Genomic DNA, 19237 nt, shown 5'->3' with positions numbered 1-19237 from the left:
ATTTGTGGAGTGGTTGAAAAATTAGTTTTAATGACTCCAACCTAAGTGTATGTAAACTTCCGACTTCAACTATATATATTCTAACTTTTTTTTATACCTACTGGGGTCCTAAAATTCTGGATCAAATAGAAAAATTATCCATGGTACGACCATCATAAAACAATTCCATATTTTAGTTTAGTAGAACTTTTGAATAATGCAAAAAGATGTGTTTTTAATACAATAGGTAGGCTAATGCATACAAAGCAGAAAGAGGACCGTTTCCAAATAATCTGTGGGACAAAAAAAAAAAATCATCCCAAAGTCATCTGTCTGACCGCCTGCTCCCGCCCACAGCATGAAAAATGCAGACCGCGCCCCAATGATTTCTGTCAGACCCGCAGGTCCTGCAGGCATCCCGTGGGAATACAGCCCTCTAGTGCAGTCAGTACACAACACTATGCTCATCAGATCATCAGGTCTTAGCAGGATCGTATGCTCATCAGGTCTTAGCAGGATCTTATGCTCATCAGGTCTTAGCAGGATCAGAAGGTGACAGGGGTCCCAGCAGGGTCAGACAGCCAGGGATGACCAGTCTATGAAGCTCAGGTGATTTCTGATGTATATTAACAATATCAGTGAATGATACAAAAAGTTCCATCTTGAATTGATGGCTAGAGCTACAGTAGCTACAGGACAGCAGTTTAATCTTAAAGCTACAATCTGGGATCATGGACTAACGGTAATTTCACTTATTGAACCAATGATTCTATTATTGGATAATATAATGTATAAATGTACACCAAGGTAATTTTTTGTCATGCCTCATTTTAGGAGGATCAGATGGTGACAGGGGTCTCAGCAGGGTCAGGCAGCCAGGGAAGACCAGTCTTTGAGTAGGTGAGGTGAATTTTAGCACACTTTATTCTCTCTGTGCGGCAAACACTGGACAAGCCAGATGCTATTTTAAGGCAATCTGACAAACCTCCAAAGTTGATTTCCAAACTGCATCAAGGGTTGATGGAGGCTTTTCCCGATGACACAAAACATGTAAAACAAAAATGTGAGGAAGACCTGGTAGAAGCTATTGATGATAATGTATGGATACAGATGTGTTTGAATGCCCAGTCATGTTCAGTTTAAGATCATCCATATAAAGTACTATATACCAGTGAAACTGAATTACATGCACTCAGAAATGTAATTCCTATGCAGGAGGTGTAAAACACAAAAGGGGACATATTATGAAGGCTGGCTGAATTCCGTCAAAGATTATGTTCTTTTATCTCAGCATGTCTATAGATTCTCCCTTCTCACAGTTTTTGTTTGATTGGAAATGTTGATACTGGAGACTGTTACATGACGAAACTGTGTAACCAAGCATTTATAGCGGCTAGGAAATGCATTGCCATTAATTGGAAGGTTGGTTCCTCCCACAATGTCAAGTTATGTATCACTAGATTTGATTAAGAGTACTGGGCAAGATTCATAAGTTCTGGAGGCCTCATATGGAATACAGTATGACTTAAGGAGTCTGTAGTGAAAACATGCCCAAGTCAAGGGAGATACCTCTTTAGGCAATCCCTAGCTGCCGGGCTGCTCAGTCCTGGCCCTTGGGGTCTGCCATCCTGTGGGTTGTCTCTCTCACCTTGACCTAACACACCCGACACCAATAATGAACGCTTCACTAAGATCCTAAAGATGAGTGGGCTGTGTTGGTTTGGGGCGCTGCAGTGTGGTGGACCCATAGGGACAGGATGGGGTGGCCCAGCTATATTGTGTGCAAGTAAAAAGAGCTCTACAGTACTATTAGTCCTATGAGATGAATTATATGGAGGATGTGCTGTTTCTGTGTGTTAATGTATATTTGAGGTATATGTGGGGGTTTGTTTCATTTTTTGTTTCTAAACCTTTCCCAAAAAGGTGTAAGGTGTGAACTGGGAAGGAAATTGTGTTGGGAGTGTCACGGCCGTTGAATGAACTGGACCAAGGTGCAGCGTGGTGAGCGTACATTTTCTTTTTATTAGAAAAGACGCCGAACAAAACAATCAACACTACAAAACAAACCGTGAAGCTAAAGGCTATGTGCCATAAACAAAGTCAACTTCCCACAAATACAGGTGGGAAAAAGGGCTACCTAAGTATGGTTCTCAATCAGAGACAACGAAAGACAGCTGTCCCTGATTGAGAACCCTACCTGGCCAAAACATAGAAATACAAATAATAGAACATAGAATACCCATCCCAACTCACACCCTTGACAGGGAGAGAATTTAGTTATTGACTAGACTGTTGGGCTTCGGGCGTGCAGGCGGCTTGGGCAGGCTGGTCGGTCTTGATGAAATTTGATATAGAGGAAGTCTTAATAAAGTCAAAAGTCTTTGCATTTTTTAAAGAGTTGTTCATTTGTTAGGCTATTGGTTCTTTACTATTTGATCTAGTTAGGTCTTATTAATCACTGAAACATATTTAATAATGATCTCTTATCTAAATTGATCACTGTGGGCATTTTTGCTTCCTTTTCTTTCTAAATAGAGATGGCATATTGGATTGTGTAAAAATGCAGGAAATTAGCTTTACATGCCTAAAATAATTCTGGGGGAGAACACCCAGAACACCCGCCAGGTTATGTCCGCCCCACTTCTAAAACCAAAGGAGCTTTTCCCTGGTAGAAAAGCTTAGACTTTTAAACAATAAAAGCTAGACCATTCAATGGAATAAATCAATCAATTAACTACAGCAATACTGGATCGCCAAGCTAGGATTTGAGTTCCCTTATGTACAATAGAATGTCACAACATGACTGATGGAAGCAGTGAGTATTGGTGTATAACCCACCACCTAAATAAATTACTCCTGGGAAGGAAAGCCTCTGTTTCACGCCTCACAGACCTCCCTCATTTACTGTTTTCCTTCACTCTCAGGAGTAGGTCAACCAAACGTACAGGCTGACAGGCAGGTTGTGCACTGTGGATGGTGTCACTTGATACACAAACAAAGACTGTACAGTATACTTTGTCACCTATTTACTATATTTATGTATGCCTCGCTTGCCTTCATGTCTTATGTGATGTCTATGTCTGTTTTGTATGTCATGTATGCCTGTGTTGTGCTGCAAATCGAATTTCCCTATTTAATATACATTTTGTATTATATTCTGTACATCTATCTGATGACGGAACCCTCTAATATATTCATTGATTTATAAAATAAATCATTTATTTCCCTAACGTCTTGATGACATCACAGAAAAGTCTGGTTGTAGTCTGGTTGTTATCCGACATCTTTAAAACCAGACAAACAACGCCTTATACAACCAAAAAACAACCAAATGCTAAATGTTACAGTGGAATACTCCAGTAATCTTGTCATTGAGATATCATACAGAGACAGCAGGCCTGGGAGTTGGCCAGTGACCATGGGAAGGGAGGATTAATTAATAGGTGCTGTAGCCGGTGAGTGTGTGTGTTTATTCGTTTATGCCAACATGTGTGTGTGTGTGTGTGTGTGTGTGTGTGTGTGTGTGTGTGTGTGTGTGTGTGTGTGTGTGTGTGTGTGTGTGTGTGTGTGTGTGTGTGTGTGTGTGTGTGTGTGTGTGTGTGTGTGTGTGTGTGCATTTGTGCGTGCGTGTGTGCGTGTGTGCGTGTGTGTGTGTGTGTGCGTGTGTGTGTGTGTGCGTGTGTGTGTGTGTGTGTTTGTGTGTGCATGTGTGTTTGTTAGCTGAGTCATTAAGGTCGCCTGACTGACAGGGATATTCACAGCTCAATGGGGCAGCTTGCGCTTCGCCGCAACTTCGTTTGGTTAAACATTTGAGCCATCCATCTCACCGCTAAAGAAATTACCGCTGTCAGAGCGGGAAACAGGGACAGTAAATAATGAAGACCACCTGAGCAGATGGTTGGGTTGGGTTTGATCTCCTTCCACTCTGGAGGTTCTTAAATATAATTTTTGTTTCACACAATTTTATGATGATATGAATGCTGCCGCATAATTTTGCTCTGATTAATTTGACTGTTATTCACAAATTTAGAGAGGGTGACTGTGCTAAGAGGTGAAAACACATTAGAATAAAAAATGGGTTGAATCACGGCAATAAAAAACGCAGCATCTCAGTCAATCCCTAGTCGGTGTGTAGAAGTGGAGATACAGGGAGAGAGAGGGAGAGAGAGGGAGAAAGATGTAGAAGGAGAAAGAGAGAAAGAAAGAGAGAGAGAGAGAGAGAGAGAGAAAAGAGAAAGAGAGAGAGAGAGAGAGAAAAGAGAGAGAGAGAAAAGAAGAGCGAGAGAAAAGAAGAGAGAGACAACCGTAGAGGAAGAAAGATGAAGAGGAAGAGAGAGGGAGCAAGGGAGGGAGAGAGCAAGCGTTTACATGCCTATACAGTAGTTCTGTGATTATGACCAACCAACCTGCTTAACCCAGAGCAGCCCATCACATGTAAATCATTCCCTGCCTACTCTCCCTCAACCCCCTCTCTCTCTTACCTCCCATACTCCCTCACCCCTCTCTCTCTCTTACCCCCCACCCTCCTGTTTCCCCTCTCCCACAGACAGGGAGGCAATTAGTGATGAATATGCTGATTAGAGCATGGAGGCTCCCGGTTGCAGCTGGGAGTCAGACCATAGACCAGACGGATTGCCATGGAGCCAGAGAAGGATGTCACGAGCCACGGATGCCCCGCCACTGTACAGTGACTGTTGTTCTGCCATCTGGATCTGTTTGGCTGCTCTTCCATGATGGTAGCTAATGTAAATGTCATTGCTTTTTGGTGAGAGTCGCTCATTGACTCAAGGAGGGGTGAGGCATGAGGCGTGAGGCTGAGGATGTCCTAAAATGGACACCGTACAGGTGGCAACAGGTTGTGAGGGTGACGTGTAGATCAGGGGTTTTCTAACCTCCCCAGCCTCTCCAAACTACCAAGCCATTCCATGTATTTCAAATATTCTACAGTTAGAACACCTGAATCAACTTTTCATCAAGCCCTTGAATGTGTTGAAAGGAATTGGGTCAGCCCCGGCCCTGGGTTTGGCCCTAGCTCCAGCCTTATAGAGAGAGAGAGGGAGAAAGCCTAGTGGTTACAGTGCTGGGCGTGGGGCGGCAGGTAGAATAGAGCGTTGGGCAAGTAACCGAAAGGTTGCTCAATCAAATCCCAGAGCTGACAAGGTAAACATCTGTTGTTCTGCCCCTGAACAAGGCAGTAAACCTACTGTTCCTAGGCCATCATTGTAAATAATAATGTGTTCTTAACTGGCTGGCCTAGTTAAATAAAGGTTCAAATAAAAAATGGAAAAAACATATCCTCAGCCTTATAGTTCCATCTCGCCTGTGGTAGCGCTCCGTCACTCAGCTGTCATTTTCAAAGTAGGACACAACACCAGCCCACCTGTCAAAAATGATCAACCAGCAGCTCACCCACCACCCGCGACCTGCGCCCTTCAGGGGGTGTTGTTTCAGCCACTCTCGCACCATGCCTGGCCAAAGCCACCCACAAGTTATCTCAGGACCTCTGTGGTGGACAAGGCAAACTCTTGATATTATTAGACGTGCTGTTAGAGCCCTGCTGAACACAACAGACACTGCATGTGTCACTGCAACAGAACAGGGGGCCTTTTCCAGTGGAACACAGAACAGTCAGTTCCAATACCAGAACTAGCATATAACTTAGAATGCATGCCGAATACGTTGCTTATTTCAAGTGTATATGGTACGCTAGTTTGGACAATGGAACACAGACATTGTCTCACCGACTCTTAACCACAGGCCTCTAGGTGTCTCTTTTCAATTCTACACAGGAAAAAGCCTACTCAATGGTTAAAAACAAGGATAAAACGATGGGCTATCTCAAAATGTGCCGGCCGGTTAACACTGGTAGAAGTGAGAGAGATTGAACTGGCTAGGTCCAATTTTCATATAGATGAATGACTACCTAGAGCTATATATTTCTGCAATATATTCCTTCCATTTTCTCCTCTTCCTGACATCCATCCATCCATCTCAAATGAGTAGCTCTCTCTCTCTTTCTCTCTCTCTCTTTCTCTCTCTCTCTCAGTCTCAGTCTCTATCTCAGTCTCAGTCTCTATCTCTATCTCAGTCTCTCTCTCAGGCTCAGTCTCAGTCTGTCTGTCTGTCTGTCTGTCTGTCTGTCTGTCTGTCTGTCTCTCTCGCTCTCTCTCTCTTTCTCTCACTCTCTGTCTCAGTCTCTCTCTCTGTCTCTGTCTCAGTCTCTCTCTCTGTCTCTATCTCTGTCTCAGTCTCTGTCTCTCTCTCTCTCTGTCTCTCTCTCTCGCAAATCATCCAGGCAGGGACAGTGATTCATCTAACCAATCAGTTAGGAAACGCTGATGGAATCCATAATCTCCTTCCTGTCCACAGATGGCAGTTTACAGCAGTGTATATGTGTCCCTTGGCATGCCAGATATGGTCAGAAAATCACAATGGTGCTGGTCTTTTGTACTGCTTCAGACTTAGGCCTAGGATGCAGTTTCTAATACCTGGACTCAACCATCCCAAAAACAGCTTGAGGTTTGTTCCTCAAAACTGCCAATAAAGTGTACAATAAACAATTTTGAATGTACTTAAAACAACTGCAAAAAAATAAATAAACGAATCAGCTGCTGAGCCCTATTTAAGACAGCTGGTCACATATAGTGGTTTTATGAGGCCTTCCCCACATTGCAAAATAATTTACTGGCTCTGAGACTCTCAGACATACTGTACCTGTAGCTCAGTAATTTCACAGTGCTCCACTTTAAGACTCCACTGTACAGTACCAGTTCTTCTTCACTAGGCATCAATGTTCAAATTCATTTTAATTCATCTTGAAAATAGGTCAGAAAGGATGGGTTGTTATTTGCTATTGTGTGGGATCCACACTCCACAGTCATTTAGATCTAATTCCACAGATATGGATACGGTGCGAGATATATGAATCATCGTTCAACGTTCCCTGTCTTTGCCAATTACTTTTGCAGCCTTGAACGTCAACTAGGCAGCAGAGTGATAGTGTATAGGGAAGAAACCCTGTCAACCTGTCTGCTGTAGTTCAGGATGAGTCTCCGCCACAGGAGGCTGCTGAAGGGAGGATGGCTCATAATAATGGCCGGAACGACACAAATGGAATGGCATCAAACACCTGGAAACCATGTGTTTGATCTATTTGTTACCATTCCACGAATTCTGCTCCATTCATTACCACGAGCCTGTTCTCCCCAATTAAGATGCCACCAACCTCCTGTGGTCTCCACTCACCATCACAGTACTTTCAGAGCCACGGGGGAAACAATGAGATCAAAGTTCAGACTTCAGTAGACAGATGGAGAGAGAGAAAACAGAAGTGTCAACCATAATAACACATCTATCACAGTAAATCAAAACAAGCAAATTAGCATACTGTACACAGCCCTGTCTCCTGTTAGTCCTGACTTCAGAAACACTCGCCTGATGAGTAACCATTCCTGAGACATATACACTTGCGTTATATATAGACGTAGGACACCCAGGTTCGAACACCCATCTGTCACATTAGTGTTTTATAAGGGATGACGAAATGCACTGTACTACAGGTAGGGATGTGAGAAGAGGAAGTGGACACTGTTAATGTAGGTTAGCATAGCCATGGTTCGAGTTACATTTTATTACCATCTTTGTTGCCGTTGGTTGATATGCCTTCTCATTACTTCATTACCAAATAAGACCAAAGACATGACTACACACACACGCGACGACTGTGAGGGACATTTCCAGTCACCTGCCGACACACACACACACACACACGTTCAAGCACACAAAGGGTGTGTTTTTATAGAACAGTTAGTCATCTATTTATCAATGCTTATCTACCATAGAGAAGGTAACAGGAGGGAACACATTCCATCATATTCTGAGTTTACATGGAAAAGCTTACACGGGCGATAGCTAACTTGAAAGCATACCTTTCACTGCCTCCCATGTGGCAGCGCAATATGATCTGTAAGTGAAGCGGCACAGCATGCTCAGATTTTTCCCTCTTTGATATCCTTATTCCTTATCCTTATTCTCTTTATGGAACGCGATAATAAAGCACGCACTTCACTTTTGAGGCAATTCATAATCCACTTCATTAGAAATGATTCAATTGTGCATCTTAGTAATAAGGTTTATTGGATTCCCCAGAGGCTAGAACCAGGCCTACAAAAGCCAATGTTGAATCAAACAAATCTCACTGCTAGTTAGTTCTGTTCATTTCCTTTGCACAACATCGTTACACACAGTCAAACACCACTACATACAGATCGAGTACATATTTAGAGTAGGTAATAGCTGAAAAATACAGGAAATTCAAACCCCAACATTAAATTTACATAATATGTGCATATCTGAGACAAAGCAACAGCGCAGAAAGCCTTGCCTATTCAACAGACTCTGTTTTGGCCCCGATCTGTTCCTTAAATGACATGATCTTCATCATCCTAATAGCCTTTACATTGATTCACTCTCTTTCCGTCTGTTTTGTGGATGCAGAATTGCCTCACGCTCTCGCGACCCACTTAGATTCATCTTGTTTGAGATCCTCTTCTCCCTGCACCTTGTCACATTTGTTTCCTGCTAAAAGAGCAGCGTCGCCTCTTTAATAGAACTCAGTGGCTTGGTAAAGCTCATGCAGGGCTAAGGTTTTGTGTACTGTCATGAGGCTCGGTCTCACGCTGTTTTTCAGTTTTTCGGGGGTTGTTCAATCTACTCATTTGGTCTTCTGCATGACTTGACATTTGTCATTTGTTTAATTTGCATCTGTAGTACGAATAGATTTGCAACGTGTTAAAAATACTTTCTGGTCAAACATACACTTTCTTGCTACACTGAATGCATGCATGCATGCATGCACGCGCACACACACACACACACACACCCTCACTCTCACACGCGCGTGCGCGCACACGCGCACACACACACACACACACACACACACACACACACACACACACACACACACACACACACACACACACACACACACACACACACACACACACACACACACAGGGTAATCATACATTGCTGCTGCACTTTTCTACAGAATGTAGGATTTCTAGTATTGACGCCTGTGCACCTCCACTGTCAGATATGGTAAAGAGCTTGACAAAAGAATGTTGGAGCGCAGCACAGCAAGCTACTACAAGTGTGATACCCATATTGCCCCAGAGGCCCAAATAGGACAAGGTTCCTGACAGAATCAATGTGTGTGTAATTCATAATGCATCCAAACAGGCCTTCAATAATAGTTGTGTTGTCTCTGCTCCTGTACAATGGAGGTGATGCCACAATCTACGGAGCGTCACAGGGACGGACGGCCCAGGAGATATTTTAGGATCCCCCCCTATGTTCCTGCTTCATTTGACTCTGTTCAAAGTATGTGCTGTATGATTGACGGCTTACGCTGACAAAACATTCCTCCTTTGCTCTTCATAACCCTCAATTATCCTTCCGTTTCTGAAAAAGTCTCAAAATAAATGATTCTCAAAATAAACATAATTTTGTAAGATGAACTAAAAAAGATACTAAACTAAATTCTAAAATAAGTAACCTGTTTAATAGGAGCTATTCCAAGGGAAACTGCAAAACGAGCACAACTGAACCACAACTAGTAATGGAGCTTGGAATATCTGATAGCACACTAGCAGTCCTGTTGGTAAACCAGTGATGTATAGACTGAAAGCAAAGGGTCCCCTCTGCTCCTCGTTGTAACTTGGTTTAAACATCAATATGGGTACTGAGAAATGATTTACTGAAGAGGGAACCGGAGAAACCTCAAGAACAGCCTTTTAATTCACTCCAACAAGATATTTGGCTCAAACTTGAGTGTCAGTGGTACATTAACATTTTCTTCTCTTTATTCTGTCGGCATTCTGTAAGGTAAACCACACAGGGAATCACACAATAGACTTCATCTGTCGACACAAATGCATTCATTGCTGCGTCTTATGTTGATGTTTCATTATCATTCATTTATAGCACATTATCACTGCCTTTGAGCATTATCAAAGCCACCAATCTCCAACTCATTCTTGTAAGGTCATACCGCGCTTGAACCTTCTGACTGAATGCCCGTCTGTCTGCCGGTCTGTCTGCCAATCTCAAATGAAAAGGCAGGGGACTTTGATTGCTGTTACTGCTGGTGAGACTTGGCCATCTCCCAAAGACATTACATTCTCAACACCGGTTAGAACAGTGGTAGCACATCTCTTGCTGTCTGACACCCAGTGTTTATTTAGTCTTTTAAACTGGGTGGTTTGAGCCCAGAATGCTGATTGGCTGACAGCCATGGTATATCAGACCGTATATCACAGTTATGACAAAGCATTTATGTTTACTGCTCTAATTACGTTGGTAACCAGTTTATGATAGCAATAAGGCACCTCGGCGGTTTGTGGTATACTCCACATTGCGTTGTGCCTAAGAACACCCCTTAGACATGGTATATTGGCCATATACCACACCCCCCCCATGTCTTATTGCTTAATTGGGCTCTTATGGGACTGAGTTCAACAAAAACTGTCATTGCTCAAATCACAACTCCATTTGTATACACAGGCAAAAAGGTCTACTTATATCTTCCTTCGTCTCATGAGACCGTATTAGACACACATGGTCTCATGGGACGAAGTGAGATGCGAGTTTGTGCTATACCCTAAATACAGCATCGAAACACTGCTACGTATGTTTTCTTTTCTGGTAAAAAGGGGCCATACCACAAATTATTCACATTTCTTTGTCCCTTGACGAAGACTTGTCTCTTAAAAAAGGACGTGAGAAGCTGCATGAACAATATACACCCAGATAGAGCAGTCTGTCACCGGCGGCCATTTTCCCAGGGGGAACCATTCAAATTCAAGATTACCACGTGGCCATTGGCTAATGGGTGCTCTTAGCCACTGAGATACCTCAGATCAAACCGACCCATAACTAAACTTAAGCTGCCGACAAATCCCTTGACAAGGGGGTCACCTCGGGCAAATGAGATGGGCATCAAGGTCATCCTTTAAACCATTCGTTGTGTCAACCACCTGAGGCTCCTCCAGAAGGCACATGTTAAAACACTGACACTCGATTTGGGCTTTAAATGGGTCTCTTCAAGAGATAATTTATTGGCCACCCAAAAGGGTGGGGTCATTACAGAAGAGCAACAAAGATAGAGGGGCTTGACAAATAAGGCAAGGTGTTGTTTACAATCATGTCCCAGGCGATTAGTGACAGGTCAACAATGCAATGGCCCCACCACAATACACCACATCCCAACCCAGTAAAAAATATAGATTTTTTTGAACCTCTATTTAGCTAGGCAAGTCAGTTAAGAACACATTCTTATTTTCAATGACGACCTAGGAACAGTGGGTTAACTGCCTTGTTCAGGGGCAGAACGACAGAATTTTACCTTGTCAACTTGGGTATTCAATCTTGCAACCTTCCGGTTACTAGTCGAATGCTCCAACCACTAGGCTACCTGCCGCTCCATTGTGTAGCATCAAGGCAAAAGTTGCAACAGAGGGAGGAAATGCATTTAAAAGTAATTAAAATCTATTTATGCAAATGTGGTTCTTGATATGGTGCACTGTTCATTCTAGCAATGAGGGTTGTGACGAAAGATCTGCTGACAGCTTGTGTAACCTATATGACCCAGAGCAGCTGAAGTCAGTACATCATATGGTGATAGCAGCCAACGAAGGACTCACAGTGTACCAAAAAGCAGTCAGACCTGTAGTTTGGGGTATACATCTAGGCAGCTGTGAAATACTAAGACTTAGCGCTAAAAAATATATATATATATTTAGGCATTTCACCAGAATATAAATAGGCATAACTAGAGGAAAGATTTATTTCTGTTAAAGGCCGAATGCAGCTGTTTTTTCTTATTCTCAATATCAAATCATTTCTGGGTAACAAGTAAGTACCTTACTGTGATTGGTTTCAATCAAAATGGTATAAAATAGAAATAGCTTCTCAGCAAGAGCAATTTCTCAAGCAAAAATGTAGCAAGGACTGTCTGGGAGAGATCTGAGTCGGGAGGGGAAACCTGAAAACAAGTTGTTATTGGCAGAGAGGTTTGGAACTCTCTTTATTATTGGTCTATTAACTAATTTACCACATGGTGATGTCACCAGGCAGGCCAAAACTCCATCCCTCCAAAACAGGAAGAAATTTCAGGCAGTCTTTTCAAACAGCTCTTAGGCATTATCATAATTTTCACAATTTCACAGTATCATTCCAACCTCGTACTGTTGGCATACAGTGCCTATAGAAAGTATACTTCCCCCTTGGATTTCTTGACATTTTATTGTGTATCAAAGTGGGATTACATTTTTTTGTCAACGATTTACACAAAATACTCTGTAATGTCAAAGTGGAAGAAAATCTTTTCATTTTTTAAAAGATGATACTAATATACCTTGATTAGATAAGTATTCACCCCTGTGAGTCAATACATGTTAGAAACATATTTGGCAAGTGATTACAGCTGTGGGTCGTCTTGGGTAAGTGTCATAAGAGCTTTGTACACCTGTATTGTGCATTATTTGACCATTATTCTTTTCAAAATTCTTCGAGCTACGTCAAGGTTATGGAGCTAGACAGCAATTTTAAATTCTTAGACCATAGATTTTCAAGCAGCGTTACAGCAGTCAAGTTAAGGCAGTCAAAACTGTAACTTGGCCACTCAGGAACATTCACTGTCTTGTTGGTAAGCAACTCCAGTGTAGATCTGTCTTTGTGTTGTAGGTTATTGTCCTGTTGAAAGGTGAATTCCTCTCCCAGTGTCTTGTGTAAAGCAGACTGAAGCAGGACTTCCTCTAAGATATTGCCTGTGCTTAGCTCCACCCTGTTTCTTTTCATCCTGAAAAACTCCCCAGTATTTGCCAATGTCAAGCATACCCAAACCATGATGCAGCCACCACCATCCTTGAAAATAAGGAGACAGCCTCCCGTGTGTTGCAGTGGTTTAAGGCACCTCATGGCAGTGCTAGAGGCGTCACTACAGACCTGGGTTCAATCCCGGGCTGTATCACAACCGACCATGATCGGGAGTCCCATAGGGTGGCGCACAATTGGCCTAGCGTCGTCCGGGATAGGGGAGGGTTTGGCCGGGGGGGCTTTACTTGGCTCATTGCGTTTAAGCAACTTCTTGTGGCTAGCCGAGCGCCTGCAGGATGACCTCAGTCATCAAGTGAACGGTGTTTCCTCCGACACATTGGTGCGGCTGGCTTCCAGTGTTAAGTGTTAAGAATCGCGGTTTGGCAGGTTATGTTTCGTAGGATGCATGACTTGACCTTTGCCGCCCGAGCCAGGTCAGTTCAGAAGGACAACTGCATCATTGATGTGTCTGGGAGGTTAACCACATAATCCATAGCATAATTATTAACATGACCATGTTATTGTTACCCATCTACCAATCACTGCCCTTCTTTATGGCGCTTTCGAAAAGCTCCTTGGTCTTTGTAGTTGAATCTGTGCTTTAAATTCAATATATGACTGAGGGACCTTACAGATGTTGTATGTATGGGGGGGCAGAGGAAGGGGTAGTTTTTCAAAATTCAAGTCAACCCCTTTTATTTCATATAACTTATATAACTTATAACTTATATGATTTGTTAATTTTACTTATGAACTAATTTAGCCTTGCCCAACAAAGGGGTGAATACTTATTCAACAACTATACTTTAGTTATTTAATATCTATTCATTTGTAAAAATATATACAATTTTCTTTTCAGTTTGACATTATGGAGTATTTTGTCTAGATCAATGACAAAAAAGTACAATTAAATCTGTTTAAATCCCACTTTGTAACACAACAAAATGTGACAAAAAGTGAAATGGGGTGTAAACTTTTTCTAGACACATATATAAAACACAGGAAATCTTGTTTTTGAAAGCACTGGGCCTTTAAAATGAAATACAGAGGGACAACAAGGAAAACCAAGCATTGTCTGATAAATCACAGTAAAAATGTCTGTATTATTCACACATTCACTCGCACTTCACGCCATTGGTGGCTACGAATATAACATAAAGACACATTTTTTTGTTAAACTGTGGAGAGAGAAATGTTGTTTCCAAGTCATTTCAACTCCAAAAATCTATGTGATACCTTTGAAGCAACGTGGAAAACTGATTGGATTTGCAAAAAGTCATTAAGGTAAGGGCATCTCGTATTTTTTTCACCTAACTTTTAACATAAATACAATGACATGGTGAAATGTTTTGTTGATTCACGCTGAATTCACGTTAGTTGACAACTCAACCAAATGCAAATCAAAACTTGACGTTGAACTGACGTCTGTGCCCAGTTGGATGGCTTGCTTTGCTTTAGCGAAACAGCCACTGGTCAAGTAAAAATCATGAGGATTATGTTTCTACCATTGAAAACCACAACAAACACATAAATGTGGGATAGACTGTTTCACAACAACCAGGCCTGGTCTGTCATCCATGTAACCTATCCAGAAGCCTTACAATATTACCCATAAATCAGTTCATCTGAGCTTGACATGTGAGTGGATTGATACTGACACGTCTTGAAATGTAGGCCTTACACAAAAAAAGTAATTATTTCATTATATGCTATATCAAGATTGCTTTATAATTGTAATAACACTATTTAGCAGAAAGGTTAGGGGATATCTCGAGGTGTCAAGTTAGGTAAAAGACCCTTGAGCGGGTTATATTACATAAATGTTCAGAGATTCTGTGAAGAGGAGATGTGATGTAGGCATTCACATTATATGTGACTGATTGGACTCCCTTGCGTCACCAGAGCAATAAAGTATTAGCCTATCATTCATAGCATGGCACAGTGATGCCTTTGGAAAAACACTTGGATAAATCCTCCCCACAGGCTATAGCCCTTATGTAGGCTATAGACAAGCAGGCTAAAATGATAAGTGATATTCAGTTAAACTTGTTCAATAGCAATGAAATGAGAGTACGAGACTGCATTTGTCCTCATTTCGATAAGAGGCAAGCTTTGAGAGAATATTCCAGATGCGCCTATTGCTGATAATAACACTTCAACAGAGCAAAGCTTTTGATTAGATTCATAACTATGAATTCATAACTATCTCTCTCTATATACAGTGCCTTCAGAAAGTATTCATACCCCTTGACTTATTCCACATGTTGGGTTACAGCCTGAATTCAAAAGGGATTAAACTGATATTTTTTCATCCATCTACACACAATACCCCATAATGACAAAGTGAAAACATGTTTTTAGAAATGTTTGCAAATGTATTGAAAATGAAATACAGAAATATCTAATTTACATAAGTATTCTAAAGTCTAAACATTGTAGAAGCACCTTTCTGGGTAAGTCGATAAGAGCTTTCCACACCTGGATTGTGCAAAATTTGCCCATTATTCTTTTCAGAATTCTTCAAGCTGTGTCAAATTGGTTGTTGATCATTGGTAGACAGAGGGACAGCATTTTCAGGTCTTGCCATAGATTCCAAGTAGATTTAAGTCAAAACTGTAACTCGGCCACTCAGAAACATCCACTGTCTTCTTGGTAAGCAATTACAGTGTAGATTTGGATTTTTGTTTTAGGTTATTGTCCTTCTGAAAGGTGAATTCATCTCCCAGTGCCTAGTGGAAAGCAGACTGAACCAGGTTTTCCTCTATGATTTTGCCCGTGGTTAGCTCCATTCCTTTTCTTTTTTATCCTGAAAAACTCCCCAGTCCTTAACAAGTACAAGCACACCCATAACATGATGCAGCCACCACTATGCTTGAAAATATGTACAGTGGTACTCAGTAATTGTGTTGTATTGGATTTGCCCCAAACATAACACTCTGTACCTAGGACAAAAAGTGAATTGCTTTGCCACGTTTTTGCAGTAATACTTTAGTGCCTTTTTGCAAACGGGATGCATGTTTTGGAATAGTTTTATTCTTTACAGTCTTTCTTCTTTTCATTCTGTCTATTAGGTTAGTATTGTGGAGTAACTACAATGTTGTTGATCCATCCTCAGTTTTCTGCTATCACAGTCATTAAACTATGTAACTGTTTTAAAGTCACTATTGGCCTCATGGTAAAATCCCTGAGTGTTTTCCTTCCTCTCCGGCAACTGAGTTAGAAAGGATGTCTGTATCTTTGTAGTGACTGGGTGTATTGATACACCATCCAAAATGTAATTAATAACTTCACTATGCTCATAGGGATATTCAATGTCTGCTTTTACATTTTTTACCCATCTACCAGTAGGTGCCCTTTACGAGGCATTGGAAAACTTCCCTGGTTTTTGTGGTTGAATCTGTGCTTGAAATTCACCGCTCAACTAAGGGACCATACAGACAATTGTATGTGTGGGGTACAGAGATGAGGTAGTCATTCAAAAATCATGTTAAACTCTATTATTGTACTTAGTCCATGCAACTTATTATCTGACTTGTTAAGCACATTTTTACTCCTGAACATATTCAGGCTTGCCGTAACAAAGGAGTTGAATACTTATTGACACAAGACATTTCTGCTATCATTTTCTATTAATTTGTAAAAATGTCTAAAATCATCATTCTACGTTGACATTATGGGGTATTGCGAATTGGCCAGTGACACAAAATCTCAATGTAATCCATTTTAAATGCAGGCTGTAACATAACAAAATGTAGAACAATTCATGGGATGTGAAAACTTTCTGAAAACACAGTCAAATGAGGCAGTGTGAGTTGTGGATCTCTTGATAACGACTTTGATGATGTTGCGACAGTGTTATTTAAATTCAATGACTGTTATTCATGTGCAGCCACATAGCATGCATACATGAGCCAGGCATGTTATATTACCAACAAACCCCCCATAGCCCAGGCAGAGGCTTCACTTCTGGCTACCTGACTTAGGGGCAACATGGTGTGTGTTTGAAGGAATACAAGCAAAAGCTACAGCCATAACATCCATCTAGACATAGCACATCCAAACTTGTTGCACTTTTCTGTTTTTAATTCCAAATGTCTTAGATAATCTGGGCGGTATCATTGTGTACTATTATCATCAAATAAAGATTAAATATAATTGGGATAATAATATTAACAAGTCTAATATATATAATGGATGTTGATATATACTGTAGCCCTATATATATATATATATATGTACTGTATATATATGTACTGTATATATATATATATATATATATATATATATATATATATATATATATGTACTGTATATATATGTACTGTATATATATATATACACACACATTTTTATACAGTACCAGTCAAAAGTTTGGAAACACCGACTCATTCAATGGTTTTTCGTTATTTTTTAAAACTATTTTCTACATTGTAGAATAACAGTGAAGACATCAAAACTATGAAAAAACACATATGAAATCATGCAGTAACCAAAAAAGTGTTAAACAAAGTAGTCACCCTTTGCCTTGATAACAGGTTTGCACACTCTTGGCATTCTCTCAACCAGCTTCATGAGGAATGCTTTTCCAACAGTCTTGAAGGAGTTCCCACATATGCTGGGCACTTGTTGGTTGCTTTTCCTTCACTCTGTGGTCTAACTCATCCCAAACCATCTCAATTGGGTTGAGGTTAGGTGATTGTGGAGGTCAGGGAATACCTAGGATAGGATAAAGCAATCCTTCTGCCCCCCCCCCCCCCCACCCCCCTAAAAGATTTAGATGCACTATTGTAAAGTGGCTGTTCCACTGGATGTCATAAGATGAATGCACCAATTTGTAAGTCGCTCTGGATAAGAGCGTCTGCTAAATGACTTAAATGTAATGTAATGTAAATGTCAGGTCATCTAATGCAGCACTCCATCACTCTGATTGGTCAAATAGCCCTAACAAAGCCTGGAGGTGTGTTTGGGGTCATTGTCCTTTTCAAAAACAAATGATAGTGGGACTAAGCACAAAACAGATGGGAAGAGGTATCGTTGCCGAATGCTGTGGTAAACATGCTGGTTAAGTGTGCCTTGAGTTCTAAATAAATCCCTGACAGTGTCACCAGCAAAGCACCCCCACACCATCACACCTCCTTCTCCATGCTTCACGGTGGGAACCACACATGCGGAGATCATCCGTTCACCTACTCTGCATCTCACAAAGACATGGCGGTTGGAACCAAAAATCTCAAAATTTGGACTCATCAGACCAAAGGACAGATTTCTACCGATCTAATGTCCATTGCTCGTGTTTTTTGGCCCAAGCAAGTCTCTTCTTCTTAACGGTGTCCTTTAGTAGTGGTTTCTTTGCAATAACTTGAAGGCCTGATGAAGGCCTGATTCACGCAGTTTCCTCTGAACAGCTGATGTTGAGATGTGTCTGTTACTTGAACTCTGTGAAGCATTTATTTGGGATGCCATCTGAGGTGCAGTTAACTCTAATGAATTGATCATCTGCAGCAGAGGTAACTCGGGGTCTTCCATTCCTGTGGCAGTCCTCATGAGAGTTAAAAGTTCTTGAAATGTTCCATGTTGACTGACCTTCACGTCTTAAAGTAATGATGGACTGTTGTTTGTTTCTCTTTGGTTATTTGAGCTGTTCTTGCCGTAATATGGACTTGGTCTTCTGTATGCCACCCCTACCTTGTCACAACTCAACTGATTGATTCAAATGCATTAAGAAGGAAAGAAATTCCACAAATTAACTTTTAACAAGGCACACATATTAATTGAAATGCATTCCATGAAATGCAAACCTCATGAAACTGGTTGAGAGAATGCCAGGATTGTGCAAATCTGTCATCAAGGCAAAGGATGGCAACTTTGAAGAATCTCAAATCTAAAATATATTTTGATTTGTTTAACACTTTTTTGGTTAGTACATGATAGTACATGAAAAACCCTTGAATTAGTAGGTGTGTCCAAACTTTTGACTGGTACTGTATATATATATATATATACATATGTAAACATTGATGAGTTCTTGTTTTTCCTCTCTTTTTATCTTCATTAAACTCTATATTATTTTGCTGCTGTTGGAGCAAATGCTTTTTGAAAGTGAGGTAGAAAAAAACGATATTCCTCCCAGTTCTGTTAGGCCTATATACACGTATATACACTTTAAAGGGCTTTAACGTAGTCCGAAATTAGACTTTAACTGAATCACCAGTTTATTGTTTTGACTTTCAGGACCTTGGACAAGAGCTCAGCGGTCCGTGTTGCTGATCAAAACCACCGCGCGCTCGGAGGCCTGACAGCTTCCGCGTCTGCTTAGCCAACTACATCTCGAAAGGTCAGTTATTCAGGAGAATAGCACGCTAGTACACTGAACAAACATCTC

The 19237-nt window shown here is 41.1% G+C and overlaps 1 protein-coding gene across 1 annotated transcript in view; it reads right to left on the bottom strand.

The window, feature by feature from the left end:
- The window catches only part of scn5lab (sodium channel, voltage gated, type V-like, alpha b), a 186185-nt gene that overhangs the window by 165358 nt on the left and 1590 nt on the right, over positions 1–19237 (bottom strand). The window lies entirely within an intron of this gene.

Source organism: Salvelinus fontinalis, chromosome 7 (assembly GCF_029448725.1).
Source record: "Salvelinus fontinalis isolate EN_2023a chromosome 7, ASM2944872v1, whole genome shotgun sequence".
Taxonomy (NCBI): domain Eukaryota; kingdom Metazoa; phylum Chordata; class Actinopteri; order Salmoniformes; family Salmonidae; genus Salvelinus; species Salvelinus fontinalis.
This window is presented reverse-complemented; position numbering and strand designations above follow the sequence as displayed.